This window comes from Carcharhinus amblyrhynchos, chromosome 33 (assembly GCF_965287045.1).
Source record: "Carcharhinus amblyrhynchos chromosome 33, sCarAmb.v2.hapA, whole genome shotgun sequence".
Lineage (NCBI taxonomy): Eukaryota > Metazoa > Chordata > Chondrichthyes > Carcharhiniformes > Carcharhinidae > Carcharhinus > Carcharhinus amblyrhynchos.
Genome location: NC_137356.1, coordinates 19,511,072 through 19,532,107, shown reverse-complemented (window position 1 = coordinate 19,532,107; position 21,036 = coordinate 19,511,072). Strand labels below are relative to the sequence as shown.

At 43.6% G+C, this 21,036-nt stretch overlaps 1 protein-coding gene across 4 annotated transcripts in view; it reads left to right on the top strand.

The window, feature by feature from the left end:
* LOC145360855 (EVI5-like protein) overlaps positions 1–21,036 on the top strand; it is a 301,896-nt gene that overhangs the window by 5,168 nt on the left and 275,692 nt on the right. For all 4 annotated transcript variants that reach the window (XM_080216329.1, XM_080216327.1, XM_080216328.1 and 1 more), the window contains exon 2: positions 15,967–16,065. The gene's annotated coding sequence lies outside the window, so the exon portion shown is untranslated. The remainder of the gene's footprint in view (positions 1–15,966; positions 16,066–21,036) is intronic.

Sequence of the window (21,036 nt, the reverse complement as noted above, 5' to 3'; positions counted from 1 at the left end):
GATGGTGCTAGCAAAATTAGATACACCAGTCGCTTTGAGACGTTGACTGGCCATCAGTCTATTTGTCCCACTTCCTGCAATGTTCTCTAGATTTACAAGGTTATTCTCGTGGAGAAAATGCTTGGAGTGTAAATGAGTGTGTGCAGTTGGCCTCGTCAGGATACGTCATTCTGTCAGCCTGACAGAATGACGTATCCTGTGATATATGGAATGATGTTTTAGTGACTTTCAGTTGTGGATGAGAGAGTTTCTTGGAACGGAAGATTAATAATTCAACAATTGACGCTGCATTAGTAACTCATCGACCCTTAGAGCGATCTCGGGGCCGGTATATGAACACTGATCAGTGGGATCGGAAAATGGGCTGTCCAGTTGGGGCAGGCGAGGAGGGAGGAGTGGAGTTTGAGGATGGGCGGTGATGGGGTAGTAGGATATTGCTGCCTCAAGACAGTATTGTAGGTGGGGACACTAGCAAGTAAAGAATTATCAGAATTAGCAAAGTGATGGAAGTGTGGATTCAGATTCTTGGGGAAATGGACCAAATTGTTCTTAATTCCCTGTGGGCGAGGCCAGCAGTTGTTGCCCATCCCTAAATTGCCCTTGAAGGTGGTGGTAACCTTCTGCAGTTGATTTGATTTTGTTGTTGTCACAGTACACAGTGAAAAGTATTGTTTTTGCATGCTAGACAAAGCATACCATTCATAGAGAAGGTTGTAGAGAAAGATCGACTTAATGCAAGGTAGGTCCATTCAAAAGTCTGACAGCAGCAGGGAAGAAGCTGTTCTTCAGTCAGCTGGTACGTGACCCCAGACTTTGGTATCTTTTTCCCAATGGAAGAAGGTGGAAGAGTGTGTGTCCAGGGTGCATAGGGTCCTTGATTATGCTGGCTGCTTTGTGGAGGCAGTGGGAAGTGTAGACAGAATCAATGGATGCGAGGCTAGTTTATGTGATGGATTGGACTACATTCACAACCTTTTGTAGTTTCTTGCAGTCTTGGGCACAGCAGGAGCCCATACCAAGCTGTGATACAACCAGAAAGAATGCTTTCTATGGTGCATCTGTAAACATTGGTGAGAGTCATAGCTAACATGCCAAATTTCCTCCTCATCTGAGAAAGTAGAGGTATTGGTGGGCTTTGTTAACTAAAGCTTGGCATGGGGAAACTGAGACATGTTGGTAATCTGGACATCTAAAACAAAATTGGTTCGTCCACAGTGGGTAATAAAACTGAATTTGCCATCGAGTGCTACTAGACACCTGTAGATTAACTCCTGTCTTTCTCTCTGATTTCAAAGCCAGAGTTCCATTGGTATTGTGAGAGGGTGGTTTTGGTTATACACTCATTAAAGTAGAGGAGTTTTGAATGATTTAGTACAGGGTGATGTATGTAACTAGGATATACATTGAAGGCTAGTTACACATGAGAAGATCATTCAGCGCATTATAATTGATCCAGAGATATTTTCAAATCTACATTTTAATATCTGCTGGATTCTGAAAGGTTCCTAGGTGTTTAGCCTCTATTCTGTCTGGCAGTTTGTTTCAAATCTGAAACCAAAAGAGAAAATGCTGAAAAATCCCAGCCGATCTGGTAGCATCTGTAAAAACATAAGAACTAGGAGCAGGAGTGGGCCGTCTGGCCCCTCCAGCCTGCTTCACCATTCAGTGAGCTCATGGTTGATCTTTTCATGGACTCAGCTCCACTTACCCGCCTACTCACCATCACCCTTAATTCCTTTACTGTTCAAAAATGTATCTATCCTTGTCTTAAAAACATTCAATCAGGTAGCCTCAACTGCTTCACTGGGCTGGGAATTCCACAGATTCACAACCCTTTGGGTGAAGAATTTTCCCCTCAACTCAGTCCTAAATCTACTTCCCCTTGTTTTGAGGCCACACCACCTAGTTCTGGTTTCATCTGCCAGTGGAAACAACTTCCCTGCTTCTATCTTATCTGTTCCCTTCATAATCTTATGTTTCTATAAGATCTCCCCTCATTCTTTCTGAATTCTAATGAGGAGAGAAATGAGCTGACATTTTGAGTCCAGATGACCCTTTATCAAAGCTCAAAGGCCTGAGTTTCGGATTTGATTTCTCCTTTCTGTGAAATCATAAAAATCTTGCAGTGCAGAAGGAGGCCGTTCGGCCCATCAAGTCTGCACTGACCACAATCCCACCCAGGCCCCGCCCCCATATCCCTACATATTTACCCGCTAATCCCTCTAACCTACACATCTCAGGACACTAAGTGGCTGTGCTAAAAATTGCCCATCGACCTAACCCACACATCTTTGGACTGTGGGAGGAAACTGGAGCATCCGAGGAAATCCTCGCAGGCACGAAAGAATGTGCAAACTCCACACAGACAGTGACCCAAGCTGGGAATTGAACCCAGGTCCCTGGAGTTGTGAAGCAGCAGTGCTAACCCACTGTGCTACCGTGCCATGCTGTGATTCAGAATTTCCTGACAACTTCTTAAATCTTTCTTTTGTGAGCTTGAACCTGGATCCCTTACCCTGCTCTTTAATTAGTTGAAAGTGATATTCTAGCTTTACCTATGCCAGTCTTGCCTTGCTGTATAAATTACCTCTGCTGTCTCTCCTCTCGGCTGACAAAGCTGAGCTTTCGGATCTGGCCCCTGCTGGGGGATTCACCAGACTCCTGAAGCATTGTCTGCAGTGTTTCAATGTCATTCTGATAGGGAGCTGCCAGTACAGTTTCTTGTAATTTGGACAACTAAGTGAAATTAGATTGGTTTGCCGCTGTATTGGCGTGTCATTAATCATGATACTTGGCTCCATCAGTCTGTTTTCAAAAGGGGTGAAAATTTGTCTGGTGGACGTCCGCAATTATAAGTCTAATGTTTTGGATGTAAATCTGGGCGCCGCACCTGCGCAAGGATATTTTGGCCTTGGAGGGAGTGCAGAGGAGGTTTACTAGGCTGATACCGGAGTTGAGGGGGTTGAGCTATGAGGAGAGGCTGAATAAACTAGGCTTGTACTCGTTAGAGTTTAGAAGAATGAGGGGAGATCTCATTGAGACGTATAAGATGATGAATGGGATGGATAGGATAGAGGTGGAAAGACTCTTCCCGCTCAAAAAAGACAGTAGGACTAGGGGGCACAGCCTCAAGATAAAGGGGGGGCGGTTCAGAACGGAGTTGAGGAGGAACTTCTTCACTCAAAGGGTGGTGAATCTCTGGAATTCTCTGCCCGTTGAAGTGGTGGAGGCTGCCTCGCTAAATATTTTTAAGAAGCGGGTTGATGGGTTTTTGATAAGAGAGGGGATTAAGGGTTATGGGGAGAGGGCGGGAAAGTGGAACTGAGCCACGACAGATCAGCCATGATCTTATTGAATGGCGGGGCAGGCTCGAAGGGCCAGATGGCCTACTCCTGCTCCTATTTCTTATGTTCTTATGTTCTTATGTTCTTATGAGTAGTGGGAGAGTGGAATCCAGATCAGAGAATGACTGTATTTTTGACTGTAGTGAATGGAGTCTGGATTGGGCAGTGACTGTATTTTTGACTGTAGTGAATGGAGTCTGGATTGGGCAGTGACTGTATTTTTGACTGTAGTGAATGGAGTCTGGATTGGGCAGTGACTGTATTTTTGACTGTAGTGAATGGAGTCTGGATTGGGCAGTGACTGTATTTTTGACTGTAGTGAATGGAGTCTGGATTGGGCAGTGACTGTATTTTTGACTGTAGTGAATGGAGTCTGGATTGGGCAGTGACTGTCTTTTTGACTGTAGTGAATGGAGTCTGGATTGGGCAGTGACTGTATTTTTGACTGTAGTGAATGGAGTCTGGATTGGGCAGTGACGGTATTTTTGACTGCAGTGAATGGAGTCTGGATTGGGCAGTGGCTGTATTTTTGACTGTAGTGAATGGAGTCTGGATTGGGCAGTGACGGTAATAAACGGTGTATGGATAATGCAGCAAAGATATTTTTGACTGGAATGAATGGGGTCTCAGAGACCAGGGCATTGCTTTTCATTAACATTTACCCTCCACTCTTGTAACAAACCGTTGCGTTCTGTGGCAGAGATCTGTTGAGTAGGTGGACAGATTAGGAAAGACACTTCCAGTGCTGAGACTGTTACTGCCGAACATCACCTCAGAGCTGTGTGAATCCAGGATTTGTGATCTTTCAGTGTTATCTTTCAGGTCTTACATTAAGCTTCATGAGATCCCTCAATACTTCTCCGGGTTCCTCTGCTTTCCTTCCCCAAACTCTTCGTCTAAATAGTCAACTGCTGGTCTCTGATTAGAGACCTCAAGATGATCTGAGACCATGCTTTGTGAAAATCCCAGCAGCAAACATAATTAATTATCTCGGCTTTAGATCATCTTGAGGACATTGTGCAACGTCCTTGCTTTATCCTAGAAAAATCTATCACAAAGCACCTAATATGGAGCAGTGTTAAGGTAGTGACAGAAGTGAGGTTGATTCTTGGAATGAAGTTGTGTGGTGAGGAGACATTCCATGAAGCTGCATAAGACCATAAGATAAAGGAGCAGAATTAGGCCATTCAGCCCGTTGAGTCTGCTCCACCATTCAGTCATGGCTGGTAAGTTTCTCAACCCCATTCTCCTGCTTTTTCCCCTTATGACCTCTTTACCATTCGAGAACCTATCTTTGGCTTAAATACACTCAATAACCTGGCCTCCCCAGCCTTCTGCAGCAACGAATTCCACACATTCACCACCCTCTGGTTGAGGAAATTCTCGGTTCTAAAGGGTTGTCCCTTTACTCTGAGGCTGTGCCCTCAGATCCTAGTCTCTCCTACTAATGGAAACATCATCCCTGTGTCCATTCTATCCTAGCTTTTCATTATTCTGAGAGTTTCATTCAGATCATCTGATATTGTTCCAGGATCTGAGCTATAATTCTCTTTCCTATTCCATTTGCGTGGCTAAGATATTCCTGCTCAGCAGAGAGAAGTGTTTTGGCAAGTCAGCCCCTCTGCAGGTCAAGGATCTTGAGGGACTATCTGCCTGGATGTAGCTGTCAGAGATATCTTTCATCAGCCTCCAACCCAAAATGGGCACATTATAGAAAACCGATTCCTTTGAAATGTTATCAGTTTGTGCCATCTTCCATATTTATTTCATTGTGTGGGTTGTATTCCTGTGTGGGCTGTGTTACTAATAGATGAAGTGAAAGTGGAACAGGGTTGGAGAAGAGAGAAAATATGTACTTATTGTACTGAGTGCTAGACAGTGGCATAGTGGTGTTAGCACTGGACAGATACCCAGAGTAATGCTTTTGGAATCCAGGTTCAAATCCCAACAGATGGTGAAATCTGAATTCAATAAAAATCTGGAGTCAAAAGTTTAATGATGATCATGAAACCACTTCCAATTGTTGTAAAATCCCACCTGGTTCACTAACATCTTTTAGGGAAGGAAATCTGCTGCCTAACCTTGTCCGGCCTACATGTGACTCCAGACCTACAACAATGTTGTTGACTCTCTTACCTGTCCACAGGGATGGGCAATAAATGCTGGTCCAGCCAGCGATGCCCACATCCCAAGAATGAATAAGAAAAAAGATTTGCCCCATGCAGAGTCTGAGAGAAGAATATTTCCATTCTGAGTGACACAGTGCTGTCGATGGAACTCCATTAATGGAGGCAATATGGTAGCAGAAATCCTGTTATTTGATTTGATTTATTGTCACGTATATTAACATACAGTGAAAAGTATAGTTTCTTGCGTGCTATACAGACAAAACATACCATTTATAGAGAAGGAAAGGAGAGAGTGCAGAATGTAGTGTTGCAGTCTAGGGTGCAGAGAAAGAGCAACTTAATGCAATGTTACGCCATTCAAAAGTCTGATAGCAGTAGGGAAGAAGCAGTTCTTGAGTCGGTTGGTACATGACCTCAGACTTTTGTATTTCTTTTCCCGAAGGAAGAAGGCGAATAGAGAATGTCCGGGGTGCGTGGGGTCCTTAATTATGCTGGCTGCTTTGCCCAGGCAGTGGGAAGCGTAGACAGAGTCAGTGGATGGGAGGCTGGTTTGGATGTTGGATTGGGTTACATTCACAACCGAGATCCCAAAAGCATTATCCTGGGTCTCTGTCCGGTGATAACATCACTATGCCACTGTCTCCCCCTCAGTACAATAAGTACATATTTCCTCTCTTCTCTAACCTTGTTCCACTTTTGCCTCAGCTATTAGTAACACAACCCACACAATGAAATAAATATGGAAGATGGCACAAGCTGATAATGTTTCAAAGAAATCGGTTTTCTCTAATGTGCCCATTTTGGGTTGGAGGCTGATGAAAGATGTCTGTGACAGCTGGATTACATCGCAGAGGGAGGTGCCAAGGCCTAGGTCATGGAGTTTGGAGATGAGTTTTGTGGGAATAATGGTGTTGAACGCTGAGCTGTGGTCTATAAATAGGAGTCTGATATAGGTGTCCTTATTATCTAGGTGTTCCAGGGTTGAGTGCAGGGCCAGGGAGATGGCATCTGCTGGGGACCTGTTGTGACATTAGGCAAACTGTAGTGAATCCAGGCAGCCCGGGAGGCTGGAACTGTGCCATGACTAACCTTTCGAACCACTTCATAATGATGGATGTCAGATCCACTGGCCAATAGTCATTTAGGCACGCTGCCTGGTTTTTCTTCGGTACCGGGGTGATGGTCGACATCTTGAAGCAGGTAGGGACCTCAGATTGTTGTAAAGAGAGGTTGAAGATGTCTGTGAATACCTTCGCCAGCTGATCTGCCCAGGATCTGAGAGTGGGTACCCCATCCGGGCAGTTGCTTTCTGTGGGTTGACTTTCAGGAAAGCTGCTCTGACATCTGCAATGGTGACCTCAGATACAGGTTCTTCCAGGGTGGAGGGCGTGTTCTTGCTGACCTCTTTGCTCAAAACTGGCATAGAATGCATTGAGCTCATCAGGGAGGGGGGTGTTGGAGCTGGCGATTTTATGTACCTTCATCTTGTAGCTTGTTATGTCTTGTAGACCATTGCCATAGTCAGTGGGGGTTGGTATGCCTAGCCTGGGATTCTAGCTTGGTCCGGTATTGTCTTATTGACAATGAATGGTGTCTGCCTGACTCTCTCGGTATCCTTTAGACTTCAGGGAGTATCCGTTGGGAAGGGGAGGATTCGTTTGAATCTTGCTGACTTTATGTTCTTGCTGCGAATGTGCAGTGTTATGTAAGCAGTACCTCTAACAACTGTTTCTGCAATCTGGCAGCTTGGTGTATTGAGGCAAACTGTAGGACTGTCCCTCAGCAAACTGCTTAAAATAACTGTGGCCAGCTTTCGCTTAATGTCAGTGTTGGAGTTTCGATACAAATTTTTCCTCTATTTTCCATCCTTTCCTAAAGACTGCCCGCCCAAGCAGTGTTAGCGGGCAGCTTGACTGGGGAGGGTGGGGTGGAAGCTCTCGCTGATACTTTTTTCTCCAAATTGCACGTGCGTAGGCGTAGATATACCGTCACCTGTCGATTCGCAAAATGGTTAGAGCGTAGAATGAGGCCGTTTCGCCCTCTGTGCCAACTCTCGGCTAATCCTGCTCATGCACCTTTTCCCTGTGGCCCTGCAATTACTTTTCTTTGCAGGTGCTCATCCAATTCCCTTTTGAAAACCTTGATTGAATCTGCTTTCAGCACATACTCAAGACTTGTGCCTCAATGCTTGTTTTGCTAATCGCCTTAAATCTGTGCCCTTCGGCTCACTACTCTTTCACAGGGACAGTTTCTCCCTCTCTCCGATTTGACTGACTGTTGAATCTCCTTTTGGCCTTCTCTTCTCCGAGGAAAACATACCCTGTTTCTCTAATATCGCCACGTAACTGAAAATATTTCTGCCTCGGCACCTTTCTCTAAAGTCTTCACGTCCTTCCTGAAGCGTGATGCCAGTTGGACACAACACTCCAGGTTAGGGTGAACCAGTCTGTTGCTTGGTATCTATTACCCCTGTTTGTAAAGGCCATGCCTTTTTAACCACTTTCTCCACCTGTCTTGTCACCTTAGAACAACTTATGCACGTATACTCCCAGCCCTGCCATTTGCTTGAGAGTTGTGGTTTTATTTTCTATGGCCAAGGTCTTTCTCATTGTCAAAAAATATCACTTCATACTTCTCTGTATTACATTTTATCTGCCACGTGTATACCCATTCCACAAACACTACTATGTCCTTTTGAAGACTCTATCCATCACACATTCACAACAGTTAAAATTAAATCTCAGCAGGTCTGACAGCATCTGTGGAGAGAGAGCCAATGTTTGGAGTGCAGAGCTCTGATGAAGGGTCATTGAGACTCGAAGCATTGGCTCTATTCTCTCTCCACAGATACTGTTGGACCTGTTGAGATTTTCCAGCATTTTTCTGTTTTTGTTTCAGATTCCAGCATCCACAATATTTTGCGTTTATTTTCGTTCAGGTTAAGCAATCTGCAAAGTTTGAAATTGTGTCCTGAGCGTCCAGGTCTAAGTTATTGAAGCAGAAAGAGAAAAGAAAGATGTAAATTTATATAGCCCTTCGCTGACCACAGTGAAACACTTTTGAAGTGTAGCGACTGCTGCAATGTACAAAATCTGTCAGTAAGGTCTGCACACAGCAATGTTTGAGATGTTGATTTGAGGGATAAATATTGGCCAGATCAGTGGGGATAACCCCTCTTCTTCATTGAATTTGTGCCGTGGGATCTTTTATGTTCTCCCTGAGAAGCAAATGGGCCCTCAGTTAATATTTCATTTGGAAACGGTGCCTCTGACAGTAGCACACCTCCTGCACTGGTATGTCAAACTTGATTTTGGCCCTCTTGTTCCTGGAGTGGTGTTTGAATTTGAAACTTTCTAACCTAGAGGCTGGAGTGCGATTATCTGGGACCACAACAATTCAGTGCTGACGTTTGGAGGGCCTACTGTGTTTAACCTTCCCCTGAAACAACAACTGCTTCCTGTCACTAGGCAGATTTCCATGGGCTTCAACTTGGCTGGCAAGTCTGTTATGTACTTTCAGTTGCCTTTTGGAAGTCCAGCATACCGACTGCATTATTCTCACCAACCACGTCTGCTCCCTTTATCCAAAAGCTCAATAAAGTTAGTTAGAGACAATTTGCGTTTAACAAATCCTTGCTGGCTTTTCCTTATTCATCTGTAGTTGTTCAAGTGATGGTTAATTTTGTCCGGTAAATGCCGCAGTCTTCGTACAGCTAGAAAGTTGCCGTCGTCGGCAGGACCAGAAATGGAATGATAAGCAACATGAGAAGGCCCCAGAGATGAACCCATTTGGTGCTGCCTCCCATGCCAAAGGAATAGTTTTGGAAAAAGTTGGCTAAGCATCCCAATTCTGCCCTCAGTGTGTTCATGTTCAGCTTATTAAAAATGGGAAGAAAATAGTCATAGAGATTTACAGCATGGAAACAGGCCCTTCAGCCCAACTTGTCTGTGCTGCCCTTTTATTTAAACCCCTGAGCTAGTCCTAATTGTCCACATTTGGCCCATATCCCTCTATCCCCATTTTACCCATGTAACTGTCTAAATGCTTTTTAAAAGACAGAATTATACCTGCCTCTACTACTACCTTTGGCAGCTTGTTCTAGACACTCGCCACCCTCTGTGAGAAATTGCGTTCTGAACCCTTTTGTATCTTCTTCCTCTCACCTTAAACCTATGCCTTCTAGTTTAAGACTCCCCTACCTTTGGGAAAATATATTGACAAGCTAGCTGATCTGTGCCCCTCATTATTTTATAGGCCTCTATAAATAAGATCACCCCTCAGCCTCCTACACTCCAGAGAAAAAAGCCCCAGTCTATCCAGCGTTTTTTAACTCAAACCATCAAGTCCTGGTAGTATTCTAGTAAAACTTTTCTACACACTTTCTAGTTTAATAATATCCTCACTATAATAGGGCGACTAGAACTGCATACAGTGTGGCCTTACCAATGTCTTGTACAACTTCAACAAGTCCCAACTCCTGCACTCAATGTTCAGACCAATGAATGCAAGCATGCTGAATGCCTTCTTCACCTCTGTCCAACTGTGATTCCATTTTCAAGGAGCTATGAACATATAGTCCTAGATCTCTTTGTTCTGAACCTCTCCCCAACACCCGACTATTAACTGAATAAATCCTGCCCTGGTTCAATCTACTGAAATGCATCACCTTGCATTTATCTAAATTAAACTCTATCTGCCATTTGTCAATGCACTGGCCCAATTGATCAAGATTCTGTTGCAGGCGGGGATAACTTTCCTCACTGTCCACAAAACCGCCAATCTTGGTGTGATCTGCAAATTTACTAACCATGCCTCCTATGTTCTCATCCAAATCATTAATATAAATGACAAGTAACAGTGGACCCAGCACTGATCCCCGAGGCACACCGCTGGTCACAGGCTTCCAGTTTGAAAAACAGCTCTCTCCAACCACACTCTGGCTTCTGTCAAGAAGCCAATTTTGTATCCATTTGATCCCATGAGATTTAACCTTATGCAACAACCTACCATGCGGTATCTTGTCAAAGACCTTGCTAAAGTCCATGTAGACGACATCAACTGCACTGTCCTCATCTACCTTCTTGGTTACCCCTTGAAAAAACTCAACTAAATTTGTGAGACATGATTTTCCACTCACAAAGCCATGCTGACTGTTCTTAATCAGTACTTGCACCTCTAAATGCCTGTAGATCCTATCTCTCAAAATACCTTCCAACAACTTACCCACCACAGATGTGAGGCTCACCAGCCTGTAGTTTCCAGGCTTTTCCCTGCAGCCCTTCTTAAACAAAGGTTCAAAAACATTTGCCACCCTCTAATCTTCAGGCACCTCACCCGTGACTATCGATGATTCAAATATCTCTGTTGGAATCTAACCATTGCCCGTTGACCTTCAATCGTATTATTATCGATGAATAGGCAACATCCTTAAGATTACCATTGACCAGAAAGTGAACTGTACTGGCCATATAAATACAGTCCCACAGTTCAGAGATGTGCAGGTTAGGTTGATTGGCCATGCTGATTTGTCCCTTAGTGTACCAAGCTCTATAGATTGGGGAAATTAACCAGGTAAATTTATGGGGTTATGGGGATAGGGCCCAGGTGAGATGTTGGAGAGTTTGCGCAGAGTCAGTGGGCTGAATGGCCACCTTCTTCACAGGGATTCTGAGAGTAGCTGTTGGAGCTGGTCAAAGGCTAGGAATCCTGTGGCAAGTATCTCACCTCCTGTCTTCCCAAAACTTGTCCACGATCCTCAAACATCTACATCTTACCCACCACAGATGTGAGGCTCACTGGCCTGTAGTTCCCAGGCTTTTCCCTGCAGCCCTTTTTAAACAAATGCACAACATTTACCACTCTCCAATCTTCAGGCACCTCACCCGTGACTATCGATGATTCAAATATATCTGCTAGGGGACCCACAATTTTCTTCCTAGCCTCCCACAATGAACTGGGATACACTTCATCAAGTCCTGGGGATTAATCTACCTTGATGCACTTTAAGACTTCCGGCACCACCACTGGTGGCAAGTAGAATATTCCCTACTTGCCTAGATGAGTGAGGCTTCAACAGCTCTCCAGGAACTCAGTACTATCCAGGGCAAAGCAATCTCTTCATTGGTATTCCATCGTCCAACTTTCTTTGACGCACAGAGGCAGTTGTGTGTACCATCTTCAAGATGCAGTGCAGGAACTCAGCAAGACTCCTTTGACACTACCTTCCAAACTCATGATGGCTGCCATATAAAAGGACAAGGGCAGCAGACACATGGGAGCACCACCACCTGGGGGTTCACCTTTCAGCCACTCACCATCCTGACTTGGTAATATATGCCCATTTTCTATTCCTGGATCAAAATCCTGAACTCCCTCTCTAACAGCATTGTGGGTTTACCCACATCTCAGGGACTGCAACGGGTTCAAGAAGGCAGTTCACTACCATCACCTCAAGACCAATTAGTGATGGGCAATAAATGCTGGCCTAGCCAGCAACAGCCACATCCCATAAATTAGTTTAAAATACCCCCACTGTCCCAGCTATTTTTGAAACCAATAAATTAAATTGACAGCCACTTAATGTGCACAGTGAAAAAAAATCAAAACTTTCAAAGAAAAGTTATCAAGTCAACGTGGCCATGGTTAGTGGGGAATATTCCAGAGTGCATTATAGAAGATTTAAAAGCTGCACACTTCGAAACAGTGACAGAAACGGGCACAAGATGGGATTTATAAAACTGAACTCTCACTTGACAAATCCACTAGAATTCTTCAAGGAAGGTTGTTGACAAATTCTGATAGAAGAAATTAATTTAAAGCATGTGGGATTGTGGGGGGAGGGTAGTGTATTGAGATGGATAGAAATCTGGTTGTCAGGCAGGAAACAAAAATTAGGAATAAACAGGTCTTTTTACGAATGGCAGACAGTGACGAGTGGCTTACCGGAGGATTGGTGCTGAGACCCCAGCTATTGAAATAATTTAGATGACTGGACTAAATGTAATATTTTCAAATTTGCAGATGATGCTTGAAGCTGGGCAGAGGGTGAGCTGTGAGGTGGATGCAGAGAAGCTTCAGTGTGATTTAGACAAGTTGCGTGAGTGGACAAATGCATGGCAGATGCAATACATTGATAAATGTGAGGTTATCCACTTTGGCAAAAACGGGATGGCAGATTATTATCTGAATGGCTTTAGATTGAGAGAGGAGGATTAGCCAACCTGGGTGTCCTTGTGTACCAGTCGCTGAAGGTAAGCATGCAGGTGCAGCAGGCGGTAAAGAAGGCAAATGGTATGTTGGTCTTCACAGTCAGAGGATTAGAGTACAGGAGTAAAAATGTCTTGTTGCAATTATATAGGGCCTTGGTGAGGCTGCACTGGAATATTGTGTGCTTTTTTGATCTCCTTGTCTCGGGAAGGGAGATTCTTGCTATAGAAGGAGTGCAGCGAAGGTTTACAGACTGATTCCTGGGATGTCAGGACTGATTTACGAGAAGAGATTGAGATGGTTATGGTTATATCTGCTGGAGTTCAGAAGAATGGGGGAGGATCTCATAGAAACATATTAAATTCTAACAGGACTAGACAGGGTGGATGCAAGAAGGGTACTCCTGATGGTGAAATTGTTCAGAATCAGGAGTCACAGCCTGAGGCTAGGGTGGACCATTTAAGACAGAGACGAAGAGAAATTTCTTCACCCAGAGCGTGATCAGCCTGTGGAATTCATTACCACAGAAAGTAGCTGCGGCCAAAACATTGTATGTTTTCAAGAAGGCGTTAGATATATTTCTTGGGGCAAAGGGGAATCAAAGGAGATGGGAGGAAGGTGGGATCAGGATATTGAATTTGATGATCAGCCTTGATCATAGTGAATGGCAGAATGGCCAACTATTTTCTGTTCCCTGGGGCTGACTATGCCCTTCAGCCCCTGCAGCAGCCACCTGAAAGCCTCGTGCATACTTGTGGATACTGTCTGCTGCCTCTCCAGGGGCACTCAGCTGGAAACCTGTCTGTGGTAGAAGGGCCCTCTGCCTGGGCCTGTTAATGATGCTCTTTTCAGCACCAATTAATCAGATTAACAAATTTAAACAAATTGACAGCTCCTGAAAAGGCGGTCTAGCAATTGGAAAAAAATTATACGTATTAAACTAAATTAAATCAAAATGTTAGTTCAGCGGCTGCTGATGAACTGTAGGCCCAGTTGTGGACACTGCCTGCTCCCTCTCCAGGGAAACCTCGCTGTGGAAGAGGGGCAGACAGTTGGGCTTGGTGTTCACCTCAATGGCCTGCTGCCTGGACCTGTTAATAATACATTCTCCAAGTACTGAATTAAATATTGCCCTTCACCCTAACTATATAAATGACCACTTATTAGCATTATGTACTTTTTTTTCTGCTTCATCATTGTACTTTATTTCTCTTGCCATTGAGGGAGCTCTGAATTTAGTTGCCTTGCATTAACCTGACTGTAGCTGAACTATTTGGGCCTTGGAACTGTTGCACTCTTGCCTGTGATTCCAACTTTCCTTCTCCAGATCTGTTCTTGCCCCAGTTGAAAATGGCCCTCTTCCAGTGAAGTGTCCTTATTCTGGATTACTCCTCACCCTTCTCCATTGCTAACCCAAAGAAAAGCCACCACTATCCTCTAAACATTTCCCACCTGGCACTTGGACACTTGAATCCACCCCTTTCTCCAAAACCAGATAATGGTGTCACCACCTGCTGTCTGGATTGGAAATCTGATGAACAAGATTTTGAGGAACACCAGAATCTCGTTCATCAGCAATTTTTGAAATTGTCAATCTGAAATCCACTGACTGCATGGTTCAGGAGCAGGGCGTGAGACCTTCCCTCTGCAGTTGAAAGTATTCTTCCTTTCCCACTCCTTGCCATTCTAGGTTTCCGTACTCGGTGTAACATTTGTTGTGTTATTTAACGTGTCGATAGTGAACGTGTTTAACTAGTGAATTTACTATCAAATAAATCGGTTGGACTGAAACCTGGTGGTGTCAGACTTTTTACTGTGTTATTTAACACCAGCCATTTTCTCATGTTCAGCATTGTCTCTAAGTGGGCTCTGTGTGCTTTATGATCTCCGAATAGAGCATGTTCTTTCTGTATAATATTTGGGTAAAAGATGACATGATTGTAACAGTGAGTCCTTGTTCTGTTTCCTGGTTATTGAATGTGTGAAGTGCTAACACGTCAGTTCTCCCTTTTATAATTTACGGCTTGGTTACCAGTTTGAGGAGCAGCCTTGAATCAGTGTGATTTTGTTAAATTGTGATGGATAGATGAACTTGACCCTCCTGAGAGTCCCACCGTTTAATTGTACAGATCTTAAGCAGCTAGGCGTTCAATGCCGCGAGTCCCTACCTGACAACTCATGTCCTGAGAGATATGTCCTCTGATGGTACCAGCCTGCTGAACGCAGCAATCAAGATGAATTACCTGATCTATCATTACATGATGGGATCCCAGGATCCTGGTGTCTGAAGGTGATGGGGTGGCACTGAATACAAATCTTTAAAGTTGTGTGGAAAGGTGGGGGAACAAGAGCACGAAAACGGCTTTTGGTGGAAACATTTGCGCTCCTTTCACCAAATAACTTGATTTGGAAGTTTTGCCCCATCTTGTAAATCCTGCTACTGGATATTTCTTGCAGTTTCTGGCTTTGTTCTAGTATTTATTTGGCAGTAGGGAAATGAGCCAAATAGTGTTCGATTTGAGCCAGTAATTTATAGAATCATAGAATCCCTACAGGACAGAAGGAAGCCATTTGGCCCATCAAGTCTGCACTGACCACATGACCCAGGCCCCATTCCTCTAACCATGCATTTTACCCTAGCTATTCACCTAGACGCTAAGGGGCAATTTACCATGGCCAATCTACCTAAACCCACATATCTTTGGAAACTAAGGGGCAATTTAGTATGGCCAACCCACCTAACCTACACATCTTTGGACTGTGGGAGGAAGTCGGAGCACCCGGAGGAAACTCACGTAGACATGGGGAGAATATGCAGACTCCACACAGACAGTGACCCAAGCCAGGAATCGAACCCGGTTACCTGGTGCAGTGAGGTAGCAGCGCTAACCACTGTCACCGTGCCGCCTCAAATTTAATCTCAGCTCTCGAGATTAGGAAAAGGGGCAAAAGGGCAGAAGCAAAATCCACATCCTTTTCCCAGAGACCAATTTTCAATGGTACTTTTGTATTCTTCCCATGGATGTTGCTGACAGAGCCAGCATTTGTAAACCATCCCTAATTTTTCTGGAACTGAGCTTAAAACTGCTCTCTAAAATGACTGAGCAAGACACCCAATTCAAGGTCAATTAGACATTAAATGCTGACCCAGCCAGCGCTGCCCATATTGCATGAATGAATAAAATAATAGTCCTGTGTGCAACGGAAAAGAACATTATTGCATAAGTTCCCTGTTGATGCTGCTTCATTCTTCACAGTAAATGTTGACTGATTTTTTTTGTTTGCAGATTTTCTCCGTGGTTGAGACCTGGAGCAAAGACCTGGCTTTCCGACTTCAGGCTCCGTGTGTGAGGAAGCTGAACCGATGTGAACGTGGAGGCTGAATGGTGAGTGAGCTGGTGTCTCAGTAACTTACTGGAGAAAAGGCATTGTCTGCTTCTCCATTTCCTGTTCTTGATGTGAGGTATGTTCTCTTTTTGTATTGGTGGATGACAGGAACCAAATGGAAGAGCAGCTTGTAATCGGTCACACTTCAGATCTTAACACCAAATGTCATTAAACTAGATGGGCAGGGAGTTGTTTATAACTCACCTCTATTTGTCCAGATTTAATGAACTGTCACAAATGAATGAATATTCGAACCTTGTCTGATGTTTAGAGATTTCCCTGTGCGTGTTTGTAACTAGCCTTATTTAACATCTTGCCCAGAGTGAGGATGTTTCGGAAGGACAGCAGCTTTCAACCTATAATATCCCCCTGTAAGAACTGGAGCTGCGGCTATGATGCCCACTGGAATCACTTCATAGTTAATTATTTTTGAGCAGATTCTCTGAAACAATGAGGGATTTTAAATGATTCATGAAGTTAACTAACTATTTTCTATAGTCTGTACACAGGGAATTATTCTGAACTTGGGGCGCTGGTTTGCACGGGGGCATATTTGATTGCTTTTCTCTGCCCAAGATGCACGATTTCTGGTTGTGGTAGACTGCATGGTGCTTTCTCACTGTCCAGATTGAGTCTGCTAGTTCTCTTGGTTATATTTTTATCTATTCAGAAGTAAGAGCGCTGCCTTCGTTTCCTATTTCCACACCATTACTTAATATTTCCCAGGGAGCTGTTCAGCCCTTTCACTTCCTTATCCACACACTTGGTTACCTTATCCCCAGGCATGAAGCTTACAGTCCTTGGTAACCAATAAAACCAGAGTGTTGTCTGTGCTATTCTTGGGCCAAAGTGCCCTCTATGCCTACTTTCTCCTTTAAAGTTGTCAAATTCTCTGCTCTAAAATGTTTGCCACTTCCAGACTTGGTTATTTCCATGTGCTTCTGGCCCACTCCCATCTTCTACACTCCATTGAATTCATTTCATCTAACGTAGTTGCAGCACTCAGACTTGCTTCCTGCAGACACTCTGTCCCAGCCAACTCTTCCGTTTTGCAGGTCTGATCCTCCTGTTCAGATTCCTTGACGATCTTGCTCCTCCCTATCGCTAAAACCTACTCCAGCCCTACACCTGTCTCTCACTCCTAAACTCTTTGTTCTCCTCTTGCAAATCCCCTTTGCTTTAGCCAACCACTGGGAGCTGTGCCTCCAGATTTGCTGCTGCTTATCAGGTAAAAGTCCAACAGTTCTGTGGGAATTCAGAACTCCCACTTAGCTGATGAAGGAGCAGCACTCCGAAAGCTAGTGGCTTTTGCTACCAAATAAACCTGTTGGACTTTTACCTGGTGTTGTGAGACTTATTACTGTGTTTATCCCAGTCCAACGCCGGCATCTCTACATCATGCTTAGCAGGTTGGACACATACAACAGGTTTCTCAAAACTTAAATCAGGAAAAAGAATTATGCTGTTGTTATGTTGCATGTTACTTTGGCCTAGTGGTAAAGTCACTGGACTGGTGATCCAGAGACCCAGGCTAATGGGGAAACCAGCTTCAAACCCACCACGGCAGCTGGTGGAATTTCAAGTCAAGAAATCTGGAATTGAAAGCTAGTCTCAGTCATGGTGAGCTTGAAGCTATCGCTGACTGTTGTAAAATCCCATCCGGTTTACCAATTCCCATTTCGGGAAGGAAATCTGCCATCCTTACCTGGTCCGGCCTACATGTGACACCAGAGCCACAGCAATGTGGCTGACTCTTAACCATCCTCTGAAATGTCCGAGTGAGACACTCGGATCAAGGGGCAATTAGGGATGGGCCACAAATGCTGATTTGTCAGCTGATGCTCACGTCCCTTAAATTAAAAATTAACTTTAAAAAGACTATTATAAATAGTTGCCTTTTGTACTTGACAGCTTAAAAATCTGCCAACAATTAAAGGAAAAATATTAAAGTTGTACAGCTGGGCACTTCATAGTTCAAGCTGATCGAGCATGAACATTTGACACATCCATTTTTCATGACATTAACATGCAGGTATGTAATGGGAATGTAAATGTCTTATAAACTGAAAATGATTCGTTATTCAGAGAGGTCTGAAATCATGTGACATGGCTTCAATCAACGTTTCTCCATCATTAAACTGATCTCGGTAATATTTATGTAAATGTCCTTGGTCGGGATTTTGTGACCTCGCTTGGGCCCGAGACCAACGGAGAATTCTGTTCTGTGAACCTCGCCCATCCCGATTCCAGGGGCGGGTGTACCAGTAATACTCCGCCTTTTGTCTGGATTAAAGCTGTGAAATTAGCTGAGGTTTTAGAGATATCAATGGAGAGGAATGATCACTGCTGGATGATGCCGGCTCAGTCTTGTTGAGATTCAGACCGCCTGCTACAACTGGTCACAATTCAGTTTGATGCTAAAAGTATGTAGAAATGTTTGACCTCTTCAAGGCGCGGCAGATGGTTCAAATTTGTAACTGAGCCAGGCGTTTTAAAAAAAACCTTCAAGAGATGAGTCTTTTTTTGGTAACTATGGCTCAAATTCTTTTTATGCCTCTATTTTTTGAAGAGGAAAAGCTTTTTCTCACAGTGAGTAAAAGGTGGAATGCATTGGCTGAGAGTGCAGTGGAGGAAGGTTCAACTGAACCATTCAAAAGGGAGTGGAACTGTTATCTGACGAGGAAGAATGTGTAGGGGTAACAGAGAAAGTAGGAGGAGCGGTACTAGGTGAGTTGCTCATGTGGAGAGGCAGTGCAGACATAAGAACATAGAACATAAGAAATAGGAGCAGGAGTAGGCCATCTAGCCCTTCGAGCCTGCCCCGCCATTCAATAAGATCACGGCTGATCTGAAGTCTGACGCTGTGGATTGCTGCTTCCTGCGGTATGCGTGGCTGGGGTGGTGGGGGGGGGGGGGGTTAATTTTTTTTATTGGCCTATTGACATCTTGTGATGTGGACACAGATGAGTTAACATCAGCCTTGGTTTCAACTTGGGGTTCCCTGTGGTGACTGCTGTGATTGGACGTGAGTCAATAGAAGTGCAGTGCTAATGTCTTTTTCTAAAAAATTCATAGTTTTACTGAAAATGGAGTTAGAATTTTTCACTTCATTGCACTTGCCAAGGATATAACCTTGAAGGAACATTTCTATTTCCTACAATTAAAGATGACCTCTTTGCCCTATACTTTTAATTTATAATTTATTTGTTGCTGTCTTTGAAGTACTTTCCACAAGAAATATTGCATAAGAAATAGGAACGGGGTGGCCGTTCTGTTGTCTAGCCTGTTCTGTCATTCAGTAAGATTATGGTTGATCTGATTGTGGCCTGAACTCCATTTCCTTCCCTGTCCTTGCCTTTGAATATATCCAATGCTGTCCAGGATCTGGATCGCTACAGACTAACACCTCTCTGAGAGAAGAAATTCTTCCTCATTTCTTAAATGGAAATGCTGTTATTCTGATACAGTGCCCTTTAATTCTAGATTTTGTCCAAAAGAATAAACATCCTCTTAGCCTCTAACCCCATCAGGCTCCCTCAGAACCTTAGTTTTAATAAGAACACCTCTCATTCTTTCCAACTGCGATGAGTATTGGCCCAGTTTACTCAACCTCTCTTCATAAGACAGTATCTTCACCTGAAGAATCAATCTCATCACCATTCTCTGAACTGCCTCCAATGCAGGCATGTACCTTCTTGGGTAAGGAGACCAAAACCAGTTGTGGTACTCTAGTTGTGTTCTTGCAACGCCCTGAACAAATGTACTAAGCCATGCTACTTTCATACTCTGCAATAAAGGCCAACATTCCATTTGCCTTCCTAATTACTCGATATACCTCAATGCTAATTTTGTGTGATTTATGTACAAGGACAGCCAGATCACTGTAGTCTCTCTCCATTTTAATATTTTGCTTTTCTACTGTTTCTACCTGTAGAAGCCTTTTCAGTGACCTGAGTATTACATGGGCTTTTATGTGGGAGATTTCTCTTTATTAAAATACAAAGGACATGCAGAGGCAGTAATTCTGATTGGAGATGTACTTTTAGTGCCTTGGCCTGGTCCAGCACACGTGGGAGAATAATGTGGACTAGCCCAAACAATTCTAAATTGCATTGTTATCAGCAGTACAATTATAATTTTTCAAAAATCGTCCACCTGCCTCTTTGGCTCATGTGGCTCGGATGAGTAAATCATTTCAGTATGAGTCATTTACCCTGGCGAATAACATTCCACCTTCTGGCAGCATGAGAATACATAGGTCTATAAAGTCCAGAAAATTTTGCCCACTGTCTCTTAGCAGCCCTGAATACGCAAGCCCATGGAGTTCGAATTATTTTCCCCACTGCCTTTATTGGAAAAAAATTGTTTTACTTCATTCATTCTACTGCCTGGGAAGCTTGTAGTGCCTGTAACCCATTCTGATTAAAAACTGTGCTCTGTGGCTGTATTGTTCTTAAAGAATGTGGCTGTTTTTAGCTTTTATCCCATTATGCCTTAGGGCGGTCTGTAGTTGACCAAGGTGTACGTTTGAATACAGAGTGTATAAAAACATGTTTAAATTCTCTAGCAATGATTATATGTGTTTCTATGCAAAACAGTATTTTTGTACTTTCTCTATACTATATTCATTTATAAATTAGTCTACCCTGATTTATTAGTCTCTTTGGTTCCAGATTATCCTAAATCCATCTAACACTACCAAAGTGGTCAATCTCGCATTTTCCTCACATTATACTCCCATCTTTCCAAGAGGGCGCTGTAGTGAGGCAACGTCTTGCAAGCTGTGCCCACATGCCTTCTAATTCCATCTTTTACCACATTCTGTGCTGTCTGGTTTCCTTCTCTTTGAACGGTATGCTTTGTCTGCATAGCACGTAAGAAACAATACATCTCATTGTATGTTAATACATGTTACAATAATAAATCAAATCAAAATCAAATTGGCAGAGTGAAAGCCCACTCACCTAACC